At 47.1% G+C, this 13,788-nt stretch overlaps 1 protein-coding gene and 1 long non-coding RNA gene across 3 annotated transcripts in view; both read left to right on the top strand.

Annotated features, from left to right (window-relative positions):
* Positions 1 to 6,142: 6,142 nt before the first annotated feature.
* Positions 6,143 to 13,788, top strand: part of LOC147729389 (uncharacterized) — a 223,942-nt gene continuing 216,296 nt past the window's right edge. The window contains exon 1 of one of the 2 annotated variants that reach the window (XM_086959694.1): positions 6,143 to 6,221. The gene's annotated coding sequence lies outside the window, so the exon portion shown is untranslated. Of the gene's footprint in view, positions 6,245 to 13,788 lie in introns of both variants that reach the window. The other variant, XM_086959695.1, reaches the window with a different exon arrangement.
* Positions 6,176 to 13,788, top strand: part of LOC147729388 (uncharacterized) — a 421,174-nt gene continuing 413,561 nt past the window's right edge. The window contains exon 1 of the long non-coding RNA XR_015309193.1: positions 6,176 to 6,265. This is a non-coding gene — a long non-coding RNA (uncharacterized LOC147729388). The remainder of the gene's footprint in view (positions 6,266 to 13,788) is intronic.

The following is a 13,788-nucleotide window of genomic DNA, read 5'->3' as shown; positions in this document are numbered from 1 at the left end:
GCCTCATAGTAATAAAAAGAGGACTGACTGAACCTCAGCAGTGGCCATCTTGGCATGGGCAATTGACCAACAACCCACTCAAACTATTCAGCTGAAGGAGACCCGATAATCCCCACTGTACAATTAGATGGCATAGTTTCTATTTGAAGTGATTTTAGTTTATTTACGTCTCGACATTCTTAACATTCAATCATGCGTCCATCTAACCCCACCCAGAACTCTAATTTTGTGCGTTACGGACCCGAATCCTGGTACATTAATTACCCTAACAAAATGACCAGTAATGCAAAAAAGAACTTTAAGCACAGCAGTCTAAAACAACACCCGGAAACACTCATTGTAGATAACTATCACTCAGCGACCAACGGCAGCACGAAAACAAACTTAATTTTCTACACTAATCGCCCGGCTCAATGGAAAAACACCTTCTCTCTTCACCTTCAAGTCACAAAGTCAGTAACAATTCCCTATGGTGAAACAATCTCCACTACCATCTCCCCGACCTTAAAAGGGGAACTCACCATTTCCATCTACAGAACTGGAACCATTCTCATACAGGCCACTGACCCGCACCTCACCACTATTGACCGCCACTTCCCCACAATCCTCTCCTCGCTAACTCAACTGAGCCATCAAACCCTTTCTCCCCCACCCCCCACTACCCTGGAGAACATCGTGGAACCGATCCAATCTCCCTGCCCTGAAGACCCTCTCCTCAACTCATGGCTTCCACCATCACCCACTACAATCACACTACCCCTATTCTTACTCTCCGTCGCCAAAACACCCACCTATTTCAAATCTAATGATCACACCAGGAGAAACAAACTCACAACTAACAATCCCTCAAGGCCAATTTTAACAACTTGGTCTCCAACCTCAACCCTCCTGCGACTGAAATCCCCACAGGCACTCCCCTCTCCACCCCTGAGAATCTGAACCCTCCCCCACAACATTCCCTTTCCACCTACTCAGACCCTGTTCCCACGACCCTTACTTCCCCCTGGTCTAACATCATTTCCAATCCAGTGGTCTCTCTCCTCCCTTCTACAACAGCACCATCCCCTTCCGCTGTCACACGCCCCATACAAAACCCGCCTTCTACTCTATCCTCTCGGACATGCCCCGGAACTCCGATGACCTTTCTTTAATTTCTCTTCCTCCTCACCTAGACTCTAGTCCCACTTCTCCACCTCTGAACTCTTTGAATGGGATCATTACAAATCCGGCTCCCTGCGTCTAACTTCTCCCCTCTCCTAATCACAAGGACCTCACAGACTCTCTCCTCTCTACCCTGATAATCGAAACCCTCCCTCAAAATCTTCCCCTACCACCTACACTGTCCCTGTTCTCCCGACCCTTACTTCCCCCCTGTCTAATGACAGTTCCAATCCAGTTGTCTCTCTCCCCCTTCTACCACTACATACTCCCCTTCCACTGTCGCACTGCCACATTCGCAACCTGCCTCCACCGCGAATCTCTCTGACAATGCACAGAACTCTGACGTCCGTCCTAGAATTTCTCTCCCTCCTCACTTGGACACCAGTCCCACTTCTTCTCCACCAAACTCCTCGAATATGAACATTACAACACCGACTCCCCGCGTACAATCTCCCCCCTATCCTAATCCCTGGGACTCCATCCAACCCCAGACCCCTGCTCAATCTCCCTCCATAGACCCAAGTCATCCTCGACCCCTTCCTAAAACCTTAAACTTTCTCCACTCAATAGCACAGCAACTGAGCAGAATGGAGCAGATTTCCTTTACCTACAACAAGACCTTCTTAACAGACCTAAGCCACCGAGCTCCCTCCCCCCGAGCTGTTGTGCTCCTACTGCACTCAATACATCTCACATGGCCCCACAGAGCACCCCTCGACCCTCCAGCCCATCATCGAACCAGGCCGTCACTCCCAATACGGATAGCCAACCCTTTTCAGTACAGAAACCTTGCTTTGTACCAGAAGTCAGTACCTCTCCATATCCCTGTTATTATCGGCACTAACAGAATCGCAAATACTGTTCACTCGCCTAGACCCCCTGATCAATACGCCTCTATCCACCTAATTCCCCCCATTATCGAGGCTCCCTGTCTTCTCTGTTGCATGCTCCTAAACTGCAGATCAGCAGTACACGCTACTGACATTTCTGAAGTTCTTCTCGCTGAAGAAATTGACATCGCCTTCCTCACAGAATCCTGGCTCGATGCCCACTCCACCCCCATTCTTGACATTCTCACCCCTCCAGGATACAACATCATCAGACAAGACGGGCCGATCAAAACTGGGGGGGGGGGACTAGCCCTCATTCATAGAGAATAAATACACATTACCAAACTCAAACCTGCAGAATACCTTTCGTTTAAATACCTAGGCGTCAAACTCACTAGCAAGGGAACCCCATCAAATTCCACACCATCTACCATCCTAGAAAGCGTACCCTTTTCCTCGAATAACTAATAGACCTAATAACACGATTCTCCTTGACAGACACCAAAGACGTGTTCTTCGGTGACCTCAATATCCACTGGAACGACCCAGAAGACTCTACTGTCCTGAACTTTTCCAACCTTCTGGAAATATATAACCTCAAGCAACTCTGCAATAAACCGACTCACATCAAAGGTGCAACACTAGATGCGATCGTAACCAACAATGATCTGATCTCCCTGAGAGAGATTACTCCCATTGACTGGTCCGACCACCACCTCATTATGTTCAGGATTGACACACTTGCCAGCCTCCAACCTATTTGTGTTGTCAAACCTAAACTCTTGACCACAAACATCAAAGAAATACCTCTTTCCGAACTTGAAGCCAAGATTCATCCCCATCTTCAACTCCATCCCTCATCATGGACGGCTGATGACCTCACTTCACACTTTAACTCAAGAATGACAGAGGTTTTATACCAAGTAGCTCCCCTCAAACTCAAACTGGTTTAACGTGGAGCTGAATGATGAACGGCGTCAACTCAGACAAATGAAAAGGTCTTGGAGACAAAACCCCTCGTCCTTGCACATCGTAGATCTGCTCGGCGGTCATACAAAAAACACACCTTCAGGGAAAAGGCATCTTTTTTCCACAGCCAACTAGCTCTTGCGAAAAAGAAAACAACAGAACTCTTCAACATTGTTAAAAGCCAAACTAACTGCACTCCCTCTCAAGAAATCGCAGCAACCAAATAGCGATGTGAAGAAATTGCCACCTTCTTCACTAATAAAGTCGCAAAATTGATCAATCTTTCTTACAATCCTCTAACCCTCCTTCCCCCTTAACATGCCCCCCTTCAACCTCCTTTGACCACTCGGAAAGAGCTCTTAACAAGGACAATCAGACCTACCTCCAGCTAAAAAACAATGCGCATTGGTCCGACTTTGAGCTAATGTCGGTAAGCGAGGTCTTCAAGATATTTTCCAATCTAAAACCTTCCTCCAACACTATGGACCCCCTCCCTTCCACAATTATAAAAGAACTCAACCACACCATTTCCCCTTTCTGGACAAAAATCATCAATGCCTCTCTCACCTCAGGCTGTGTCCCTGATTCCCTTCAACTCGGACAAATAACACCCATTCTCAAGAAACCTGGGGCTGACCCTAATGATCTTAACGACCTCAGACCTATATCTAACCTCCCATTCCTTGCAAAAACATTGGAGAAATGTGTTCTCCTCCAACTCAAACACATTGATGAGTTCAGCCTCCTCGACGCCTTTCAATCTGGTTTCAGAAAAGGCTGTAGCACGGGAGCAGCTATGCTCAACGTCTCCGACGACTTTCACAAGGCCCTAGACGAAGGTGATGCCTGCCTACTCATCCTTATTGACCTATCTGCTGCATTCGACACAGTAAACCATCCAGCCCTTCTGGAGACCCTGTCGAAACGTTCTGGCATAAATGGCACAGTTCTAAAATGGTTCACCTCTTTCCTTCAACACCACTCGCAACAAATTAAAATGAACTCCTGTCTCTCAAAGCCAACTAAAGTCACACTTGGGGTCCTGCAAGGCTCGATCCTCTCACCGTCCCTCTTCAATCACTTCATGGAGCCCCTCACAAGCATATTGAAAAAATCTGGAGTGAATTACCACCTTTACGCGGACGACACCCACATGTATTTCAGGGTCAAGTCTCCCAGCGACATCCAACTCCTCAATACTACCCTAACCGAGATCCAAACTTGGTTCTACGTTAACCACTTAAAGCTCAACCCGGACAAATTGGAACTAATCCTATTCTCTCCAAAAAGTAGCCATCGCCCAATCCAAGAGTGGCTAAAGAATCTGGTTGCCCTAAACTGCCCCCTTACCCTGTCCAACTCAGTTAAGTCTCTTGGCATCACCCTTGACAAGAACTTATCAATGGAGGCCCACATCAAAAACTCTGAAAAAAGTGCTCTTTTCTCTCTGAATCCCCCCGAAAAAATTGAAACCTTTTCTACCACACGATGACCTCAAGACAGTAGTCCAATCCCTAGTTCTCTCTAAAATCTACTACGGGAACGCCAACCTTACAGGGACTCCAAAAGCTCACCTTCCCCTCTAAAGGCAGTGCTGAACATGTCTGTTCGACTCATATCTGGAGCTAAAAGATTTGAACACATCACTCCAGCTCTGAACTGCTTCAATTGGCTTACCATGGAAGGGAGATGTATCTATAAACTGGCCTGCATCACACACAAAACCCTTCACTTTCCTGCCCCCAACTACCTAAATAACAAACTGATAAGAGCAGGTCAGTCCAGAACGCTGAGAAGCTCCTACTCACTCCTTCTTATTTCTCCGAAACTGAAAAAGAAAACCACCCAATACCGATTGTTTTCTGGCAACGCTCCCAGGATATGGAACGCTCTCCCTGGAGTCCTCGGATGCAACCCCTCCTTCTCCTGTTTCAAAAGGGACCTGAAACTCCATCTCCTAAACAAATACTTTCATGACCAACATCAACTTGCCTAGACTTCTAAATCCGAGTTGTCTCCTCTCTCTTTATATCTGGGTGCCAACAAAGGTAGCATAAAACGCCTGCAGCGGGTTCAGAACGCAGCAGCACGTATGTTAGTGGCTCTACCAAGATCCCAGTCGGTGTCGCATGTGCTTCCTAAGCTGCATTGGCTGCCCATCGAAGAACTTATTCAGTTCAAGGTGCTGTGCATCTCTTATAAAATCCTGATGCACCAAGCCCCCATTGGGTTATCTGGTCTATTGAAGCCCTATATGCCCAGGCGTGCTTTGAGATCCGCCGATCATGGGCTTGTCTGTGTCCCTCGAGTCTGGAGAGCGAGGGCTGGGGGCCATTCATTCAGCCTCTTGGCGGCCAAACTCTGGAACTCTCTCCCAGCGTACATTCGAGCTATCCCTAATCTCTTGATGTTTCATAAGACTATAAAATCTTGGCTGTTTCCCACTATCTGCGGTTCAGGCGCTTGTGGGTCTCTCTGTTCCTCCTCTGGTTTCTGGTTGCGCTGGGACGCCTCGCCGCTGAGGCAGCCATGCGCTCTACAAATCCCTCATAAATAAATAAATACATTAAATCTCTCTCTGAACATTCAAGAATAGTGGGTGACCGGACTATGTCATTCGCACCATTATTTCTTTTTCTTTTTATTGCTCGCTCTCCCTCCGCTGCACTACATATTTATTTCCCATGCTGTATTTTTTTTCTTTGCTTTGCTTCCTTACTGCCGGCCTACTGTGTATTGTAATATCCTTTCTGCTGTTTACTGTGTGTATGTAAAGCGCTCTGATACCTACGGATCAAGCTAGCGCTATATAAAACTTTTAAAATAAATAAATAAAAATAAATTTAAAAAATACTCTTACGTCTTTTACATCAGTGTTTGGAAGATGCTCATCTGGAGTGAAGCTATAAATACTTTTCCACAGCAGCAACCAAGTGTGAGGCCCTGTACTTGAACTGTCTTTCCCTTAAAAACATTCACGTCTGTGACATCTGAAATCCCAGGTCTTTACAAGTATAAATGCTTGTTTGTGTGAAATGTATTCACTGCTGGGGCCTGGAGGCGGTGGTTCCGTCAGCGGCCACCAGAGGGCGCTCCTCGCCTGCTGATGAAACCCACTGAGCTGCACATGGGATGAAAGGAAGAAGGGTTTCCTCTTCCGGGTCAGCGGCGGCAGAGACAGCACCAGCAGCGGTGCTGACATCACTTCCTCCCTCTCTTGGTGTGTCCAGCCTGCTGCAGAGGAGGAAGGAGCCCTGTCTGGTGAGCAGTTACCTCCATCTTCAGTCCCTCACAGAACACAAAGGGTAGAGTAAAGTAGATAATAGATATCAGCAAAAATATGAAAGAAATAGGTCTGAAGGGGAGGAAACAAGAGTTCCAAAAGAAGAGCAGAAAAATAAATGGAATTACCATTATTTATACATTGTAATAGGTTTAAATATATGTTGTGAGCTAAAAATGGGATTCTTCAAGAGATATAGGTGTCATTTGCTGTTGATTGGTACCAATACTTGAACCACATTTAGTGCTATCAAGCTGAGATTTAATCCCAGTCACCAAACAGTGTAAATGCACCATCTGGAGGGATCCATGTATTTATTTCCTGCGGGTTACAAATTTCAACTCTAGTGAGATAGCTAAGGTGTCCCAGGTTCCAACTCCTGTACAAGTGAGTTAATGCTCATACTGCACAGATCTATCACCTTTGCATCACAAGTACCAATACTAATACGGCAGAAAAGGCAGCACCGGGTCACGGCGACCCCCCCCCCCCCCCCCCCCCCCCCGCACACCGCAGCAGAGGAGCACGAGCGGTCGGGAGAGCAGGGAGGGACGTTGACCACAGGTGATGGCTCACACGACGGGGGTCACTAGAGCACGAAGCGGAGCCGTGAGAGCTAACACAGCTCACAATCACAAGGAGAAAATTAGGACCAGTTGGGGCGGCGGAACACCGAAGTCTGCCCCCCGTGACATCGGTATACGGCTGGGATGCATTTTTTAACCAGTCACATACACCCACGAAGGGGAAGGAAGTCAACTATGGATTTCTGTAATGCTTCTATTTAACTCTGCTGGTAAGAGGGACTGAATCACAAAACTCAGGTATTTACTTTTCCCTCCCACCGACTCTCTTTTTGAAAAGCCTAACTCACTGAAAAACTCTATCCCTTTGTACAAAATGGCGGGGGCCATAAAACTGTAACAATAAATCCCCCCATACCTTCTATCTTCCACGCGCCCCTTCAGCTCAACTCCCCCACATAGAGATAAGACTCCCAGCCAGACTTGAGCTCTGGTTGCTTGAACAGGAAGTGGAATCTCTTCCCCGGTGCTCAGAGCAATAGCAGCAAAAAGAGGACTATTCTCTCTTACTCCCAACCTGCTTAGCAACAAACAAAGGACTACTTGCCTGATCTGAACTATTTGGCGGCCATCTTAGTCTAGTCTCCAGCCTCTATGGGACTATAGTATTGTAGACTAGTATAACAGAATGCCGGCCTATGTCTATATATTATTATACTCACTATAGTTTATTACTTGTTTAGACCTGATTACTACCTCATATATGAAAGAATGCCTACCTATTACTATATTGTGCAATATTGCCCTTTTAGCCTTATCTGAATGTATGTACTACACAGATTGCTACCTCATACAGGAAAGTGTGTTTGCCATCACTGCATTAGTACGCTCTAGCTCTACTCTAAACATCTGTATTACTCAGATTACTACCTTACATAGGCAAGAGAGTTTACACATCATTGCAGTACTACACCTATATCAGTATTTTGAACACCTGTACGCACAGACTATTACCTCGTATATTGGAGCCCTCACGAGTACCACTTTCACTTGTATTCTGAACATTTGTAAATGCACAGATTTCTACCTCACACCAGTTGAACAGACAACCAGTGGCACCCTCGATTTTTGAATTTTGAGTTTTGTAAATTGTGTATCTGGATCCTTTCCAATATCAATATTATCAACTATAGTATAGTGCACTCACCCATTGTACCCCACCCTTATTTTTTATCAGTATTATGCCTATTATTACACCTTGTACCTTACTAATTACCGTATGTATTTGCCCTACTGCTCACTCTCATAGCCTGGAAAGGCTGGCTGAGTACTAGTGTCACTTTTTATAACATCTTGCTTGCTGTGACTTATCATTGTGTTTCCAACTGTCTGCACCCGTTTCTGCAAGCTTGTCTTTCTGCACTTTGGTACTATTATAGTCCACTACTGCATCCTCCCATACCCACCTAATCCTGCAACGCAACATGGACCCCATCGGCAAACATACATACAAAATCATTTATCCACCATCACTCACCAAAAAAGCCGCCAAACGCTTTAAACACAACTTCCTTAGGTCACACTCGGAAAAGCCCTTCGCTGACACCTACTTTTCACCGGTTAATGGATCCCTGAACACCGATATCATCTTCCACACCACACGCAGAGCTCAATGGAGAAAAGCGTTCTTCACCCTACTCACCGTCTCCTCGACGAGAAAATCCGCACACAGCCAAACTCTCTCCATCTCCCCGTCCCGGGTCTTTCCAGGCAGAGCCACCATCACTATTTACAATACCGGGATTGTCCTATTACAATCCACAGACAAGAACCTGGAACTGCTAGACAACATGTTCCCCACCTTCAAAGAACACCTCTCCAAGTCACGGACAAACACGCATATCTACCCCAATTCTACCAACCATGACCTCTCAGCTGCATACTTTTCAATCAGGGACACACCTACCACCCCTGACCTCCCATCCCCCACCCACAACCTCACTATCCCAACTCAGCAACCCATCTCAGACATAGATCGCTCCCCCTCATACGCCGCCCGTTCCACTAACGTCCGGACCTCCACACATACCCTCAACACACCTTCCACACCTACAGCGGGCATTTACACCCCGCTCGGCGCTGACAGCACAATCCCCACACTTAACACTCCCATCTTAGTCCAGCACCAGAATCACACGCATTCTGACAATTCCCCCCTTTTATCCCCCCCCATTCTCAGTCCTCACTACCCACCAATCTACTGCGCAGAACGTACTCCCTCTCTTAATTTAACGCCCCTTCCCCTTAACAGGATCATCTCCACTCCCACCCCCCCTCCTACTCTCAGCCCCTACTATCCTCCTTCCAACACAGCTACCAGTCTCCCAGCCTACACGTTGTCCCCCAGGCCTACCGCCAATGCCCCCACCCACAACATCAATTTCCTCCCTATCCCATCCACTCCCCAACAGTCCAGAACCTCTCACCTCCCTAACCCTATCCCACGCTCCAACACAACGCAGACCTGCTTGAACACCAGCCCTCCCCCATGCCTGCACACGAGCTCCCTGGCCAGCCAATCACCCCTGACTGCCACCCCCACCCCCACCACCTACCCTACGATGGAACTCATCATGGCCACCCTCACTCAGATCAAAGAAGACATCCAGGACATCAAAGAACGACTCTCCACATGTCCTACACACCACCCAGCCACCTCCACCCCCCATCCCAGCCTGCCTCCCTCCCCCCCGGCGGTCTCCCACCCTCACCACGCCCCACACCAGGCTTCAAACCCTGCTCATAGGCGCAGCAATTCCCGTAGTCCTCAGCATCGCCCCTGCAACGCCTCACACGTCCACACCTCCCCGCCAAATGTGTCCCCCACCTCTCAGACCAACTCTCGCACTCAGCTATGCCCCAAGCTGACATCAATCCCAGCTCTTAATCGCAACAACCGCCCTCACCGCACCCACAACTCTTCTTCTGACCTCGACACACTCACCCTTCTACGCTCCTATGATCCAGCCCCACAAACTCACACAAGCACCCCACACCGCAACATTCCCACGATACACCCAAATCCCCTTAGACCACCCACATTAAACAGCAGAGCCTCCATCCCCACTAACCTTAGAGAAGTCCCTCTCTCGCTAGAACAATCTAACACCCTCTACACACCCCGCCTCAAATGCGCGCTTCTCAACTGCAGATCGGCGACGAGACACTCAGCAGCCATTGCTGAACTCCTCTTATCGCAGGGCCTTGACCTAATCATCTTGACTGAAACGTGGCTAACTGAATCCTCGACACCCATAATGGACATTCTGGTTCCTCCCAACTTCCACATTATCAGGCTCGACAGAACAGGCCAAATAGGTGGCGGAATCGCATGCATATACAAGAACAACCTCTCTGTTCAGAAAGTCAATTCCACATCCCTGCCATCCCCAACATCCTGTGAATACATCTGCCTCAACATCATCAGTGAGGGCAAACCGATATGCACTCTGCACAGCATATACCACCCACCCAGGGACAACCTCACCTTCTCCCAACAAATCATGGATATGATCTCAACCAATTCCGGTCGCCAGCTCACCCAAATATACCTGGGTGACTTCAACCTCCGCTGGAATGACAGCAGCGACGCAGTGGTAAACAGTCTTAAAAATTTCCTCGATGCCCTGAACCTCACCCAAATATGCAACAGCCCGACCCATGAGAAAGGCTCCATCATCGACCTGATCATCTCCAAGGAGCAATCCATCCAACTTGAATCCATCCAACCTTGTGACTGGTCAGATCATCACATTATCACATTCTTTATCAACGAAAAAGTCAAAGTCAACCCTGTGCAGCTCTCCAAGCCCAAGGTCTGGAAAAGAAACACGAAAAAGCTCAACCCTGGCTCTCTGCCCCCTAACAGCTGCAATCTCCTACTCCCTCCTGCAGGCGCCTCGGACGTCCAAACCTTGACTGACCACTATCTCAACACTATGACTTCGATAATCAATGAGGCTGCACCTATGCAACTAAAAAGAGTCGCCACTAAAATCTCCAAACCATGGTACGACGGGAGTCTCAACGAAGATAGAAGGGACATGCGAATGGCAGAACGGACCTGGAGATCAGCCCCCTCTGCAATGCACCTAAAAGAGTTGAAGAAGAAGAGAAACGCCTACTTCAGGAAAATAAAACGCTCAAAATCGGACTTCTTCCGCCTCCAACTTAACCAAGCAAAGAACCGCCCGAGAAAACTGTTTGAGCTAATCAAATCACAATCCAAAGAGCTACCACAACCACTCAACACTGGGAGTGTGGTACCCTCATGTGAAGACTTCGCTGCTTTCTTTATCCAAAAAACCGACAAAATAAAAAGCGATCTCCTCACTGACGCAAGCCTCTACTCCAAACCCAAATGCCCAGCACCCGTTGAACCAAAAAACAATGCGACATGGTCAACCTTTGACACATATTCGGAAGAAGAAATTGGCAAATTACTTAGCACCCTGAAACCTTCCAATCACCTCACGGACCCCCTCCCTGCCTTCGCAGTAAAAGACTTTACCCCACTGATTCTCCCTCTCTGGACTAAAATCATCAACAGCTCTCTCCAACAAGGAAGCATACCTGACTCCCTCAAAGTTGGTCAGGTCACACCTCTACTAAAGAAACCAACAGCCGACCCCGCGGATCTCAACAACTACCGTCCCATCACCAATATCCCCACTCTCGCCAAACTGCTGGAAAAATGTGCACAACTACAATTGACTAAACACATTGAGCAATTCGATCTCCTCAACCCTCACCAATCAGGTTTCCGAGCAGGACACAGCACAGAAACGGCTATGACTCACATAATTGACGACGCACTTCAAATGCTAGACCAAAATGACACTTGCCTCCTCATCCTTCTCGATCTCTCCTCCGCATTCGACACCGTTAAACATGAGAATCTAATAGAACTACTAAACAAAAGAATGGGCTTATCTGGAACTGTCCTCAAATGGTTCACTTCCTTTCTCCGCAACAGGACGCAGAAATTCAAGAGCAACAACCTGATGTCCACGCCAGTACCTGTAACGCTAGGCGTCCCCCAAGGATCTTCTCTATCCCCAACTTTGTTCAACCTAGTCATGGAACCGCTCACCACTCTGCTACAAGAATCCAATGTACACTTTCACATGTATGCCGATGACACCCAACTCTACCTCAAACTGCAATCTCCCAATGACATCCTGCTCCTGAACTCAACGATCAGATGCACCCAATCCTGGCTTGCCGACAATCACCTCAAACTCAATGCCCTGAAAACAGAGTTCCTTCTGATCGCACCTCCAGCGAAGATAACCACCACTCAACATTGGCTTAAACTCCTAACCGCACTCAATGTCCAACCCACCATCGTGGAATCAGCAAAATCTTTAGGCATAACACTCGACACCAATCTCAACATGCAGCAACATGTCAGCAAAGCTACAAAGGGAGCGAACTTCCAGATCAATACTCTGAGGAAACTTAAACCCTACCTCCCAGCCAAAGACTTCCAAACAGCGGTGCAAGCACTAGTCATCCCACGAATTGAATACGGCATCACCTCCCTCTGCGGACTCCCACTAACTACAACCGCACCACTAAAAGCATCTCTAAATGCTGCAGCGAGACTTATCACGGGGTCAAAAAAGCACTCCCACATCACCCCTGACTTGAAATCCCTGAATTGGTTGCCGTTTGAAGCCAGAATACATTTGAAAATAGCCTGCATGACACACAAGGCTGTACACCTAAACTCACCCGGCTACCTTGCTCAGAAATTGACAATCTCTGGGGGAACCAGAAACACGAGAGGCGCAAACAATCTTCTGCTGAAACCTCGAAGATTCCGGAAGGAGAAAACATACAAGCGCTCTTTCTCAGGAATGGCGCCTAGGATTTGGAACTCACTCCCTCCCGAAACCAGGCTTCTCTCTTCCACTACACTCTTCAAAAAAGAAGTAAAAGCTATCCTCATGGCTAAATTCACCTGTACTACTATCTCGAACCCTATCAACACCCTGCGATGATCTTTACTACTTGCTTGACCACTTATCTATTTGTACGAGCTGTCTTATCAACCACTTGACTGCTTTGCAGCCACCCAATTGTATTATTTGTATTGTATGATCTACTGATTTACGTATTTGACTTTGTTCCCTCATGTTCCCTTCTGTACTCTGTGAACTATCGACCTACCTATTTGACTTTGTTCCCTCATGTACTCTTCTATGTAAAGCGCTCTGATATCTGCAAAGATCTTGTTCGCGCTATATAAAACTCTGAAAATAAATAAATAAATAAATAAATACATTCCTAATAAAAATTACAATAAAAAGTACTTAGGACCCACTCCAGCTGCCCCAACTCTGGACATGTTTGTTCTATTAAAAAGAGCAATAAATGTGTCTTATGTCCAGCTGAAATTTAGGTAGTAGGTTTGACAAGTGGATTTCTTTAAAGGGCAAGCTGATTCCTGTATTAATCTGCCCTTAAAACAAGCAGATTTCAAAAATTAATCCACACCCCGATGAGGGGTATTTACAGATATGTATGGTGCACTGATTATCACTCCCAGTAAGAGGGTGTTTAGAGTTTAAGAAATCTGAATGCAGCGCTAGCAGACGAGGAAACCTCTGCACTGCAGACTCAATCTGTGCACCTGGCACTGATTTTTACCTCAACGGGGGAAACAAGTAGGCTATGGATAATGTTATGTTATGTTAAGTGTATTTATAGAGCGCACTATCACCTGGGAGGGTGTCCGGGCGTAGACAAATGGATAATGTTATGTTATGTTAAGTGTATTTATAGAGCGCACTATCACCGGGGAGGGTGTCCGGGCATAGACACATGGATAATGTTATGTTTAGTGTATTTATAGAGCGCAATATCACCTGGAAGGGTGTCCTGGCATAGACACATGGATAATGTTATGTTAAGTGTATTTGTAGAGCCCACTATCACCCGGGAGGGTGTCCTGGCA

The sequence above is a fragment of the Lissotriton vulgaris genome, chromosome 2_2 (assembly GCF_964263255.1).
Source record: "Lissotriton vulgaris chromosome 2_2, aLisVul1.2, whole genome shotgun sequence".
Taxonomy (NCBI): Eukaryota; Metazoa; Chordata; class Amphibia; order Caudata; family Salamandridae; genus Lissotriton; species Lissotriton vulgaris.
Note: the sequence above shows the minus strand (reverse complement) of the source record. Positions and strands in the feature narration are given on the sequence as shown.